Source organism: Bubalus kerabau, chromosome 15 (genome assembly GCF_029407905.1).
Source record: "Bubalus kerabau isolate K-KA32 ecotype Philippines breed swamp buffalo chromosome 15, PCC_UOA_SB_1v2, whole genome shotgun sequence".
Classification (NCBI taxonomy): Eukaryota; Metazoa; Chordata; class Mammalia; order Artiodactyla; family Bovidae; genus Bubalus; species Bubalus kerabau.
Window position 1 is genome coordinate 4,145,959 of NC_073638.1, and position 15,175 is coordinate 4,161,133.

The following is a 15,175-nucleotide window of genomic DNA, read 5'->3' on the forward strand; positions in this document are numbered from 1 at the left end:
CCTTAGACTTTCTCACGTTCAAGGGCAAGTGTCACAGGGCTGGTGCAAGAGATAAGGTGTCTTGAGGCTTGTAATAATCTATTATATGTTTTATGCTTCGAGTGTCTTCTTTAGTATTGATTAATTCTGGGAAGAGGTTTTGACGGGTCTATCTGAATCTTGATGGAAAGTGCACTGTGAATTTTGCCACCTTAAGTTGCAGATCATGTCTGTAAGGAAAGTGACAGCTGATTCAACAGAGACAAATTATTAGTGTTTCCAAAATCTGCTCTAGCACCGTCAGAAGTGGAGCAAATAAAAGATGTCAAATGGTCATTTAATTCAACTGGTGGGTTACTTTGATAATTACTGTCAGTGTCTAAGATTATCCCTCCCCCTTTTGGGAAGAAGTAAATTCTTCCAAGATACTTCTCTAAAAATCATGGCCAAAGAACTGGATGGGCCTAAACCACAGGAAATACATTTAGAAATAGGAATTTTTTGAGATTCATTAGAGATCCCCATTGTTTGATCTCTTTTAGTACTCCAAGGCAGAACCATTTTACAGTAGTGAGGTTAAGTACCAGGAGTATGGCTCCAGATTCAAGAGGGTTGGAAAATATTCATTCCCAATTCAAAGAATGTTTATCTAAGTATAAAAACGATAACAGGGCAGCTTGAGAAGAGCCTCTGTAGCTCCTCATTGCTCTATCATCAACAGTTGGGAGGACAATGAAAAGGCTGGTGAGAGGGTGAATTCACCTAAAGCTCTAATTTTAAACATCTATTTCCTTGGGTCTTTGCAATAATAGAAGAAATTAGGAGGGAGTTGAAGTTTAAAGATTTTGGTGGTTTTTCTTGGAGATAACTCATCTAGAATACAAGAGAGCCAGTGTGCCAGAATAACTGAATCTAGAATGGACATATTTTCTAATTCCATCTTGGTCATTTTTTTTTTTCCTGGAAGGGAAAGTTTCTGGTTCAGTCTACTAAAAAGCATAGTGTTAAAAGCTACTTGGATGAAATCAACATTTGAAGAACAGAATTTTCTTTGAAACTAATCTAAAATCTACAATATTAGTCTTGAACAGATTTCTCAGATTTTTGTGTACGAGCCTGAATTTTGTCCCAATTATCAGACTTTGGAAAATCCTAGGTATTGCTTGATGAAGCAACCTAACAATTAGCTGAGCCTGATTGTATAGTAAGTTAGTAGGCTGGACTCCTTCTTGTAAGTCTAGATATCTTTCAGGATTTTCCCAATTAGTATTTTTCTTCTAATTGTTGGCCTGATCATCACTGATCAATGCATGAACTGGCTGATATGTCAGAGACACCATGTTGCTAAGTTTAAATGTTTATGTTTAATTCCTCATAAATCTATAAGGAAGATATTTGGTTACTTTATGGAAATCTTTGACTGTGGTTCATAGTTAAGCCTTAGTCCAGGGAATATAAGAAATTAAGGGCTTAACCTCTGAATCCTCAGAAGGCTTAATTTTAGAGGGACAGATTCTGACAAGTTCTAATGAAAAGGGAATGAGAGAGTTTCAGAAAAAAAGTGGAAGTTTGGTGATAGCATTAGTATAGGGGATCTGAGGGTACAGAGGAGGCATAGGAGGTTTAGAAGGGAAGGAAGAACATGGCATCAGAGGCAGAGTCTATTTACAAGGAGCTGAGGGAGAGAGAGACAAGGTAATGTCAGAGGTGAGCCTGAGACAAAGAAGCCAATTTGGGAGCCACTTTATCTTTCTGCAGTACAGGAGACCCAGGTTCAATCCCTGGGTTTCTAAGATCCCCTGAAGAAGAGAATGGCCATCCACTCCGGTATTCTTGCCTGGGGAATCCTATGAACAGAGGAGCTTGGTGGACTACAGTCCATGAGATCACTAAAGTCAGACACTACTGAGCGGCTAACACTTTCACTTACCTTTCTGCCTTATTTAATATTATTTAAATAATATTAAAATCTTATTTTGCAGAGAGGCAATTTTAGATTCCTGATAATGCTGGGGAGCCTCAAAATACCAATCAAAATAAGCATTTCACTTGGTTCTGTGTCAGGGAACATTTAAGGAATCTTATATGTTGTTTTCTGTTTCTCAAGGGCCCTCTGCTCCTTATCAGTTCCTGGAAAACAGGAACGAGCAGAGCTGCACGCAGTTCTTAGGACTGAGGTCATGAGGCAGAATGCATACATGGATTCCTTTCAGTAACCTTTTTTACTTTTCTGTAAAACTACTTAGTCGTGTTCCTATTTCCAATACGTGGATTGTCTTCTGGCCCTGTGACGACTGTTATTCCCCTAGTTACTGTTGTTATGGGCCTATGACTATTGTTATTCCCTTAGTTACTGTTGTTATAAGTCTGGTTTCGGTGTTTTTTACCCAACTCTATTTTTCTGCCTAAAGCTTCTTTGTATAACAAAACATAAGCACATGCTGCCATGAATAAAGCCCCCTTGTTCCATTAGAGACTTGGGTCCCCCATGTCTTTCGTTGCTTTCTTTTTCTTTTTGTCCCCACGTCCTGGTCTGTCAAGAAGACCATAACAGTTCTGAAATTTTTTGAGCTATTGTAGGCCAATTCAGTTTAAGAAAATGAAGGTTGGTAATTTCAAAAGTTCCCCATAATGATCACTGATAATCTAAACTGCCTTTGCTCAATTTGGTTCATTTAGTTGGAAATGAACTTGAGGAAGAACTAAGGTTTTTAATGATAAAATCAGCCAGAATCTCTGTAGGGTGGGGACATCCTCAAAATACTGAAATAACTATAATCCTATTTCCTAGAGGCTTTTCTTCTAGAGTTTTAAAAAAAAATTTTTTTTTTCCAAATAGCTTAAGCAGCTTATAGCACAAAGAGCTCAATTCAAACAGCTTGCAAACCAATCCCAGCCTGCCCTAAGAAGACAGCTTAGTTCCAGAGGATCTGGGCTGACATTTTACTCAGGATCAGCTGAGAATTACAATTTGGGATCTGCAATCATAGAGCCATGTTCAAGTCCCTGCACTGCAAGGGAAGGAGAATACTTTTTAAGTATCGAGTCCTTGCCAGCAAAGAAGAGGAGTATTTCTTCTTCTCCCTGGGCTCTGTTGTCACAGGCTATGAGTGCTCTCCCATCTGGTCTCCCAGTTCTATTTAATGAAGTTGCTGCTTATTAATTTTTTACATATATGTTACAGAAAAGGGGACCCCTTCCAGGACATGAAAGGGGGAACTTGTCTAACACTCAGCAGTGAATTATCTGAGGAGATGCATGGGCTGACAAAGCAAGAGACTGTATTGGGAAAGGGCACCCAGGTGAAGAGCAGCAGGGTGAGGGACCCAGGAGAACCCCTCTGCCACGTGACTTGCAGTCCTAGGCTTTATGGTGATGGGGTTAGTTTCCTGGTTGTCTCTGGCCAATCATTCTGACTCAAGGTCATTCCTAGTAGTGCTTACATTGCTCAGCCAGGGTGGATTCCAGTGAGGAGGATTCTGGGAGGTTAGTAGGACATATGGCTGGCATTTGCTTTATCCTTTTGACCCTTCCAAAATTCTTCTGGTTGGTGGTAGCTTGTTAATTTCACATTCCAGTGTGACCGCCTGTTGCAAGATAACTCTTGCAAGTGGTTACTATTTTGCCTGGCCAGGGAAGTTTTGGTCAGTATTTCCCCTAACACATGCATACTTTCAAAGTTTAATTATCATCTTATCTCCTCTTTTTTAACTGTTTTTCTTTGATAATCTAAAAGGCTGTGGTGAATTTAGTCAATTATTCTGTGCTGAAGACCCTTCCCCCAACCTTACTCACTGCTGTCCAAGCCCCAGATATAAATTTCTAGTTTCTTGTTAAAATTTCTACAATAGTGTTTCAAATTTAATGTGTCACTAACAAAGCTCATCAACTTCTCTCTCTCAATATGTTCCTCCATCTCCTTAAATAGCTGTTCTTTTTAAAACTTTCCTGTTATTTAAGTCAGTGTGCTCTTAATTACACAATCAAGAATCCTGTAGGTATCTTCCCTAAATATCAGGGTACATTTTTTACTTGCTACCCATGTTTGTTTAACCTTCCTCAGTCTACAAAGAATTTCTATACATTACTACATGTTCATTTAGTGGATAGAATATGGGTTGAAGCCAGACAGAACTACATATGAATATCTTCTCCAATGAGTAGTTGTATGCTTGAGTATAGAAGAGAAAATCTCAAATAAAGGGAAGTATACAGATCAAACTTGTCCCATGAATATTCATGCAGTTCTGTTTCCACCACATTTCAATAGCTTTGTCTCATCCTTTTTCTTCCACTGCAGACTCTTGCTTGAATCATGTACAACTGAAACTTACAAATAGCTGAAATTTTAAATAAAAATAAAAATTTATTTTGATACTGGGAAATGGCTACCTTAAATGAAGTTCTGTAAACATTCTTTTGATGTTATGCTCAAGAACATGGACCTGAAAACCTACTTGAGAAGGTTGTTTTTGTATGATTCCCTACAATAGATTTAAATACATTTGCATTTGGATACCATTAGGCCAAGACTATGCACTCTACACATAGTCCTATCTTCTTCACATCTCCCAGTCACTCTTTGGTTTATTCCTAGCCTCTTTCAGGCATTTATCTGCACTGGCCCAATGGTCATGTTGTCTTTTAATGTTTGATCTATATATTTAAAGTAAAAAAAAATCAAGGAGAATTCCAGAAAAATAAATAAAACAAGTTCATAAATTTAAAGAAAAGGATAACAAGTCTGGTTTCAAATAAGTTTTCAATTTCTTAGAAGAATATATTTGAGAGCTTAAAAATATCAGCACTCCAATTTCAGAGCTACCTTCCTCATAAAGGACTTTCTCTCTTCCTCATTTGTACTCTGACAACACTCTGTGTGCTTCTCTAATGTGAAAAATTGATCTCTGAGCTTCAGTTTCCTTATCCATAAATGTTTTAATAATTTGACTTACCTCATTTTAGTTTTTAAGACTAAAGGAGATATGTAAGTAAAATGCATAGCTCAATGTCTGACAAAGAGTTGAAGGAGTTTTGTATTAGTTAATTAGTTTGTATTAGTTATTCCTTTGTTTTCCAGCGAACAACAAATTCCTTCCGCATAAGCTTTTGTTTTTGGAAGTTTGGTTCACCCTTCAGTGGCTCTATACTAGGATGAGGAGGTGTGTAAGGAAATCATAGGCCAATTCCCAACCCCAGACATGTTGATTCATTCAAACAGGGTTAAGATTTGGACACGGTTCTTATTCAAATATTCCCCAGATAATAATTTCAACTACCATGGTTTGGTTCAGCAGTTAAAGCGTCTGCCCACAATGCGGGAGACTCGGGTTCGATCCCTGGGTTGGGAAGATCCCCTGGAGAAGGAAATGGCAACCCACTCCAGTATTCTTGCCTGGAGAATCCCATGGACGGAGGAGCCTAATGGGCTACAGTCCACCAGGTCGCAAAGGGTCGAACACGACTGAGGGACTTCACTTCACTCACTATGGTTTGGGAACTATCAATCTAAATCAATTGGCCTGATTCCCAAGCAAAATAGACTTTGCTCTAAGTTCATACATCTCAGTTTTTAACCTCATTTCTGTCCCTTTTTCCCTTGAGTCTTGGGTCATATTACCCCCTTTAATACAACAAAAATAACCTACATGTGCAGCAGGTATTGACTTCCTGAGAAATATGCATAAGGCACACTTCTCTAAGGGGAAAAAAAAAAAGGAATGGGGTATATTCCACTAAATTTCATCAAGTGTCAGAGCTAAAAATAGAACAATATAGAAGACCCATTCCAGTCCCCCTCTTAGGGTTAGAGTCCAGACAACATTGGAAAGACTACACAGTGCTCCATTGATAGCGGGGATATTTGCAGAAGTGTTTCACTGGTGAATTTTCCTGATGATATGCCCTCTGGGATCCAGGATATCTTCTACTGGAAGGTTTCCTATACTCTACCCTCAAGGAGCCTACTAACAGGAAACACACCCCAAAAACAGAAAAAAAGATTGATTCCCTTCCTATTTCAATGTCCTTCTAGTACCCTGTACTGGATGTTGTTTATAGGACAATCAAGGGTAAATGCAGAAATTCTTTTCAACATTGGCAAAAGAAAGTATATGTGTGACTGGTTAAAAGTCATCATTGAATGCGTTTCTCTAAGTATTTCCCATGATTTGAAACTAATAATGAACGCATTGCTCCATGTTCTCTTGATAAAATGAATTATTAAAGTATTAATACTGACTAGAATGTTAAAAGAAACTGAAATCTAGAACTTTTTAATAGTCAAATGCAAAGTGCTGAGCACTGCTTTGGGAATGTAGGGACCATCCAGTGGCTATAGTCTGCATCGTTAAACCTGGACCTGAGCTAATAGTGCATAAGAATGTATCACTTGTATGTCACTGGTCCCTCATGCATCCAGGATGAACACTGTACCATTAATGGCTGGTTTAAATGACTTCAGCAAGATTTGTAATGGCAGAGGATTATGTATCTAAGCTGTCTCTCACGTGGTTTAACTTATATGAAGCAATTTGGCCTATAAAAAAGAAAATTATATCTTAAAATAGAGATTGCTAATTCTCTCCAAATTTGAGTGCTCATATAAAAGATGGAATCCACTCAATACTTTAAGATGTTGAAGATGCTTTAAACTCTCCATGAAACCTTCAATGATTAAACCAGCCATCATTGATTTCTCTTTCTCTGAACTCTCTCTTAAACTTAAGAGACCTCTGCATCTCCATAACTCAAATACCTGGAAAGTACTCAATAAATATCACTAATGTTTGATTTGCTTCTTTCAGAGGATAGAAAGGTATATATATTCCCAAATGGCAATTATAAGTTATCATATTCATTCATTCTATAACTCTTGATTCATTTCTGTCCCTTGCACTAATGAAACTGTATGCTGACAGATTATGGTGAGTATGATAAAAAAAATTAACAAGTAATGAAAGAGAGATTACCTGGGGTGGGATAGGAGGGACATTTAGGGTAGTGTAATTCAGTAAAGGCTTCTAAGAGAAAAGTCATTTGAATCAAAAACTGAAGGAAGAGAATAAGCCCATCAACTGAAGGGCTGAGGGAAGACTATTCCAGGCAGGCAGGACAGTGCAAAGGTCAGAAAGCAGAAGGGCTAGTGTAGAAAAATGCTTTACAACTTAAATAAGAATATATAACTTGAAATATCTGTGGAATCTCATTATTTCGTGGTTAATAGTCATGTTATCAGAAATATTCTGTGTTTTATATTCTGTCACATAAATTAAGATTGCAGTTCCAGAACACACATGCAAATTTTCAGTGGAAGTAATTTTTGAGCTCAAATATCATCATCTAATGTTCAAACTTTGCTCTTTGTTTATAGTTGCTGATTCTGTTATTAATGTTAATAAATCTTTGAATATTCCAATTTCAAAGATACTGTATATTTCTTTAAATTTATTTTAAATTAGATGAATTAATCACACTAAGTATGTTAATAGCTGGGAAGTAGTCAGCAAGCATTTATTGAGATCATAATAATATAAGCAAAGGATGTTACTTATTTTTCCTACCATCTTTGATTTCACATGAGTGATAATAACAAAATGTAAGGAGACATTTCATTGGCCCAAAGGTTTCCTTATTTAATGATCAACTCCTTGTTTGCTATAACTCAAAATAAAGTTTCTAAAATTTGGAAAAATTAATCTGTGCTGATCATTATTTTACTTGATTTTTAAAGCCTAATTGCATCACTAATAAAAATTGATTTTTTACTCTGCTCAAGTTAAATTAAGTGTGCTTGACTGGTTATATTTTCAGAAAAGCAAAACAAACTTGAAAATTGTTGCCATGGTGATGAAAAAACCTCCTAATTTGTTTTGTCAGAGCTTTCAACACAGTCCTAAAAATATGGAGTATAATTAGCCTTCATTTCTCTGACAATTATTTTCAATTTCCTGTCCAATTCAGTTTCAATATCCAGTATTATAAGAATATCAATTTAGATAATTAAATTTTAGAAATGGGAAAAAAATTGTCAGAACAGGATTAGATTAAATAATAAATGTATTTGTACTTTGTCCAAATTGTCCTAAATAATAGCCAAGTTTTTAAATTTATATTACTATTAATAATATAATAATATTTATTTTATAATTTGCATAGTGTTTTTATTGTTAGATTCAACATTTCATCCACATAAGAATTCTAAAACATAATACTTATTATTTTTATTTCACAGAAGCTAACAAGAATCAACAAGAAAAATACATGGATAGGTCTTTTATTCCATGATCCTTCATGAACTTCATAGTGTTCTCCAGCAACATTTTTATCAACAAGATCATTCAAAGGTATACATCTAATAGTATAACTTATTTTGAAAATCAAGATTATTTCTAACTTCCTTGTTATAGATTTAAATAACTGATTTAAATAACTGAAAGCAAATTAAAAATTCAAGATATTAATAAATTTTCATTCAATTATTTTAGAATATTTACTGAGACTGATATGGTGATACAGAATTAATGTATATATATGTATATATACATAATATCTTCTCTCAGCTATTAGTTGCAATAAGAGCAATCACATGCATAATGACAATATAGGGGTAAGTGTTGTGATGGATGTATGCCTGGTTAGTATGAGACAATCAGGATTTAATCAGTCCAATTCAGCATTCTGGGACAAATTGAGTATGTTCTTCCTTCATAGGTTGATAATGTAAGCAAAACGTTGAATGACTATTAGTAGTTATATAGGTAAAGAAAAGGAGGAGGAATTCCTAACATAGTATACTGAAGTAGCAAAAGCAAAAAAGGCATGGGATTATAGGATTTGTTCCAGTATTTGGAAGTATTCTAGATGCCTGCAAAGTCAGATTCAAGTGGGGATTTGGCAGGACACGATTAAGGTCATATCATTAGGTTCAAGGTATCAGACGCTAGAGTATGAATTTTAATCTGGCCACTTCTTGAAGGTTTATGATTAAATACAGTATAGTCTGGGGCTTCCAAGGTGGCACTAGTGGTTAACAAAGAAAAAAAAAAAACCTGCCTGTCAATCTGTCAATGCAGGAGACACAAGAGAGGAGGGTTTGATCCCCAGGTAAGGAAGATCCCATGGAGGAGCGCGTGGTGACCCTCTCCAGTATTCTTGCCTGGAGAAACTCATGGTCAGAGGAACCTGGCAGGCAACAGTCCATGGAGTCGCAGTCAGACATGATTGGAGCCATTTAGCATGCACACACACAGTATAGTTTAGGTATTTGAGAGTCACCTTTTTAACTGGTCATTGACAATGTTTTTGTTTAAAAAGGTATAAAATTTACATTGTAAAGTCTAACCACACAAATTTTAATGATAAAAGTGAAATATTTCACCACACTTCCATATTCCACAGCTAACTGCTAAAGTTGTCTTTTCTCCAGTTTTTCTGTACATATGAGAGACTGAAATTCTATTTATCTACCTATCTATCATCAGCATAAATGAATGGGATCATGTGTATTTTTGGTTCCACATTTTTTAACTAAATTGATTGTAGCTACTTTTGTCACTCTACTCTTTAAAAAGTGCTAGAATTACATAATATGACTATATTACAATAATTTAACCAGTCTCTAAACCTGAACACTTGATGGTTTCCATCTTTGCTATTATAGAAATTATTATAATAAACAGTCACATACATTGACATGATCTATACATGTTACATTTTATGTAGAATAAGTTCCTAACTTTTGCAGTGCTACACTGAAAGTTCTACGCATTATTAGTTTTGATTTAAATTACTGAATTACTTTCTAATTCTTTGTGTGAATTTTTACTCTTTATTGGCATTTTAAATTATAAATAAATCTATTCAAACCCAGTTCTAATTCAAAATATCAAATACTTCATAATAAATATAATAAAATAGATGGCATTTATAGCATTTTTCTGCTTTCAGATATTTTTATACATATTAATAATATGTATTCATATTCAAACAAAAAAAAACAAAATGAAGCAAAAGATCTTTGCAAGTTTTTTTCCTCTTCCATTTTTCTTTTGACAGAGTAGACAACTAGGCCTTCTCAATTGAAACAAAGATCTGGCTATTAGTCTACAATATTATTTCCATGATACACCCTCAAATACAAATACAAATATGGTTGTCACATTTATTTTGCTCTTTTTATAGCATTATTGAAAAACTGCTGTGAATCACTATTTAAAACTACTCTGTAAACTACTCTGTATGTATAGACGGAGAAGGCAAGGGCAACCCACTCCAGTACTCTTGCCTGGAAAATCCCATGGATGGAGGAGCCTGGTAGGCTTCAGTCCATGGGGTTGCTGAGTCGGACATGACTGAGCGACTTCACTTTCACTTTTCACTTTCATGCATTGGAGAAGGAAATGGCAACCCACTCCAGTGTTCTTGCCTGGAGAATCCCAGGGAAGGCGGAGCCTGGTAGGCTGCTGTCTATGGGGTCTCACAGAGTCGGACACGACTGACGTGACTTAGTAGTAGTATGTATAGACTCAAAATGTTGAATATTATAAAAGGAAACAAAGTAAAGTTAGATTTAAATATCAACTTTCAGCCGGTAAAAGTTTAATCTGATCTTGAAGCAGTGACTTATAAAACCTCATGCATAGCTGTGTAGTTTTAGGAAAAGATCATTATTTCTATTTTAAGTGAAAGCGTTAGTCAGTCTTGTCTGACTCTCTGTAACCCCATGGACTGTAGCCTGTCAGGCTCCTCTGTCCATGGGATTCTCTAGGCAAGAATACTGGAGTGGGTAGCCATTTTCTTCTCCAGGGGATCTTCCTGACCCAGGGATCAAGCCTGGGTCTCCTGCATTGCAGGCAGATTCTTTACTGTCTGAGCTACTAGGGAAGCAAAAGTAACAATTATTAAATAGCAAGTCAGGGAGTAGACTTTCTAATGAGTGCTGCTGTGCTGTGCTTAGTTGCCCAGTCTTATCCGACTCCTCGCGACCCCATGGACTGTAGCCTGCCAGGCTCCTCTGTCCATGGGATTCTCCAGGCAAGAATACTGGAGTGGGTGCCCATGCCCTCCTCTGGGAGATCTTCCCAACCCAGGGATCGAACCCAGGACTTCTGTGGATTCTTTACTGTCTGAGCCACCAGGGGAGCCCAAGAATACTGCAGTTGATAGCCTAACCCTTCTCTAGGGGAACTTCCCAACCCAGGAATTGACCCAGGGTCTCCTACATTGCAGGCAGATTCTTTACCACCTGAGATACCCAGGAAGTCCCCTTTCTAACGTGTACATTCAACTAAAGCAGTTTTGCTTTCAATTAGTTATAAAGTATCCAGAAAGTAGTGTGAGATGCCTGCTGCCATGTTCTATGAAGCTCAGGGGAAAGAAGAATGGGAGATGAGGTCAGGAGTCAGAAACACTTCTCAGCAAATAATTTATTTTCAGTCCATGAATAAACTCAGAGTCCTTAGTGAAATTAGTTCCCAGGACCAGATAAGTTTCCCAGGTGGCTCAGTGGCAAGGAATATGCCTGCCAATGCAAGATATGAAAATTCAAACCCTAGGTCGGGAAGATCCCCTAGAGAAGGAAATGGCAACCCATTCCTATATTCTTGTCTGGGAAATCCCTCAGACAGAGGAGACCGATGGGCTACAGTTCTGTGGGGATCACAAAGAGTCAGACATGACCTAATGACTGAACAACAACCAAGTAAGCAATTAAAAGTGTAAATGTGATTGGTAAGTGCACCTGGCAAGTGTCAATTGAATCATGTTTGATATGCAGACCTAGACACCAAGGAACTTAAAGGATCTCAAGGGTTACTTTCAAGAGTTTCTTGATTCTAAAATTGGAGGTTAGTGTTAGAAGGAGAGAAGTAGAGATACCTGCAGGGATAAAGAGGTGTTGAAAATCTAGAATTGCAGTTCAAAGGAAATTCTCTAAGGATAAAAGGGATTTATTATTTGGACCAGTCTCTACTCCAAAATTAAAATACTAGGTCAGGAATCATCCACAGATCAAGGAAAGGTTTTCAGTGTAGTTTTTTCCAGTGTCTGCAACAAATGGAGGGAGCTGAGATATGAGACTAATAGGAGCAAGGTGAGGACCAAATTCAAGAACTAATGCTGAGAGATAAAACAAAAATTAAGACAAGGCATAACAAAACAGAAGCAAGTCTAGAAGCAGAGTGCAAAGTTGCAATCTAAGGAGAAGAGTTTATCTGATAGCAAATCTAAGTATATTTAAATTGAGTTATATAAACTGAGTATCACTACTTATATTTCACAAATGAGGGAGTAAAACTTGGATTAAGACTGTAACTGAGATTTTGCTTTTATTTTCCTAAGGGAAAACAGGACATCTATAGGAAAACTGGGAAAGTCTCTGACCCCAGGAAGTTATTACTGAAACTTAAGACAATTCAGGAACTTAAAAATGGGGGAGGGGGGTGAAGATTAAAGGAAAAGCAAAATGTGTGGCTAAGCATAGTATTTTATACTATCAGACTTCATCTGTATTTATTCTGAAGGATAGGTTATTTCTCCCTCACAGTCCCTTTATCTTTTTTTATATTTTTTTTAAATTTTCCAAAAGAATAATGAATATGTATAAATTACATAAAAAAATAATTGCTAATATGGTTTGAAATAAACTTTATTGAGGTATATGTGTATAATAAAATGCATCTATTTTATGTGATATTTCAATAATTTTGATGAATTCATTATACAGTTTTGTGATCACCACTACAGTTCAAATATAGAACATATCCATCACCCCAAAATTTCCCTTGTGCCTCTTTCCAGACAATAACTCTACCCCCAACCTCAAGCAACCATCACATTACTTTTTGTCACTGGAGACTGAATTGTTCTCCTCTAAGTTTCAAAGGTTGTTCTTTTCTAAGTTGCTGCTTGGTTGATTGGTTGGTTTCTCTCAGCATGTTTGTAAAGTTCATTTATGCCATTGCAGCTCTCAGTAGTTCATTCATTCTTATTTCTGAAGAGTACTTCACTGTGAGAATAAACCATGTTGCGTTCATCCATCTTCCTTTGTTGTTGTTGTTCAGTCACTGCCATGTCCAACTCTTTGCAGCCCCATGGACTGCAGCATGCCAGGCTTCCCTGTTCTTCACTGCTTCCTGTAATTTGCTCAAACTCATGTTCATTGAGTAGGTGATGCCATCCAACCATCTCAGAATCTGTTGCCCCCTTCTCCCCCCTGCCCTAAATCTTTCTCAGCATCAGGGTCTTTTCCAATGACTTGGCTCTTCACATAAATGGCCAAAGTTTTGGAGCTTCAGATTCAGCATTCATTCTCCTAATGATGAGAATTAGGATTACGCTCAATTTGACATAATTAAGAATAATGTTGTCAAAAATACATATATACAAGTCTGTGTGTGAAAATGTTTTCATTTTTTCTTGTGAAAATGCAAAGGAGTGGAATTTCTTGGTTATATTGTATCTGTATATTCAATTTAAGAAGGAACTCACAAACTATCATCCAATTTTATACACTTTTCAACAGTGTATGAGTGTTCTGGTTGCTATGCATGCTTGACAAAATTAATATTGACAGTGTTAATTTTAAGCATTCCAGTGGGCGTGTAGTAGTTTTTCATTCTTGTTATAAGGTTATTTCTCTAATCACTAATGATGCTGGGCATATATTCATGTGTGTATGGGTCCTTAGTATATCATCCTTTGTAATGTGTCAGTTAAAATTCTGTGTGCATTTTAAAAATTGAGTTTGTGCTTCTATTAATTTGTGAAAGGTGTTGTTTTGTTTTGTTTTTTAATAATGAGACAACCATCCCTTTGTCATATATATGTATTGTGGCTATTTTCTCTCAGCCCGTGATTTGCCTTCTTTACTTAACAATTCCTTCTGAAGAGCAGCAGTTTTTCATCTTAAGGATATTCATAAAAGGGTATTGAATTTTTTCAAAGGCGTTCTCTGGATCTATTGAAATAACCATATGGTTTTTATCTATCAGTTTGTTAATATGGTGTATCACATTGATTGATTTGCAAATACTGAAGAATCCTTGCACCCCTGGAATAAAGTGCACTTGGTCATGATGTATAACATTTTAATATGTTATTGGATTCTGTTTGCTAGAATTTTGTTGAGGATTTTTGCACCTATGTTCATCAGTGATATTGGCCAGTAGTTTTCTTTTTTTGTGGCATCTTTGTTTGGTTTTGGTATTAGGATTATGGGGGCCTTATAGATGAGTTTAGGAGTTTTCCTTCCTCTGCAATTTTCTGGAAGTGTTTTGAGTACACTAGGTGTTCAGTTCACTTCAGTTCAGTGCCTCAGTTGTGTTCAACAATTTGCACCCTCATGGACAGCAGCACGCCAGGCCTCCCAGTCCATCACCAAATTCTGGAGTTTATTCAAACTCATGTCCGTTGAGTCGGTGATGCCATCCAACCATCTCATCCTCTGTCGGCCCTTTCCCCTCCCACCTTCAATCTTTTCCAGAATCAGGGTCTTTTCAAATGAGTCAGCTCTTCGCATCAGGGGGCCAAACTATTGGATTTTCAGCTGCAACATCAGAACTTCCAATGCATATTCAGGACTGATTTCCTTTAGGATGGACTGGTTGGATCTCCTTGCAGTCCAAGGGACTATCAAGTGTCTTCTCCAACACCACAGTTCAAAACCATCAACTCTTCCATGCTCAGCTTTCTTTATAGTCCAACTCTCACATTCATACATGATTACTGGAAAAAACATAGCCTTGACTAGACATACCTTTGTTGGCAAAGTAATGTGCCTGTTTTTTAACATGCTGTCGAGGTTGGTTATAACTTTTCTTCCAAGGAGAAAGCGTGTTTTATTTTCATGGTTAGAGTCACCATCTGCAGTGATTTTGGAGCCCAAAAATATAAAGCCAGATATTGCTTCCACTGTTTCACCATCTATTTGCCATGAAATTATGGGACCAGATGCCATGATCTTAGTTTTATGAATGTCGAGCTGTAAGCCAACTTTTTCACTCTCCTCTTTCATTTTAATCAAGAGATTCTTCAGTTCTTCTTCACTTTCTGTGATAAGGGTGGCATAATCTGTATAGCTGATGTTATTGATATTTCTCCTGGAAATCTTGATTCCAGCATGTGCTTCACCCAGTCCAGCATTTCTCATAATGTACTCTGCACATAAGTAAAAGAAGCAGGGTAACAATATACAGCC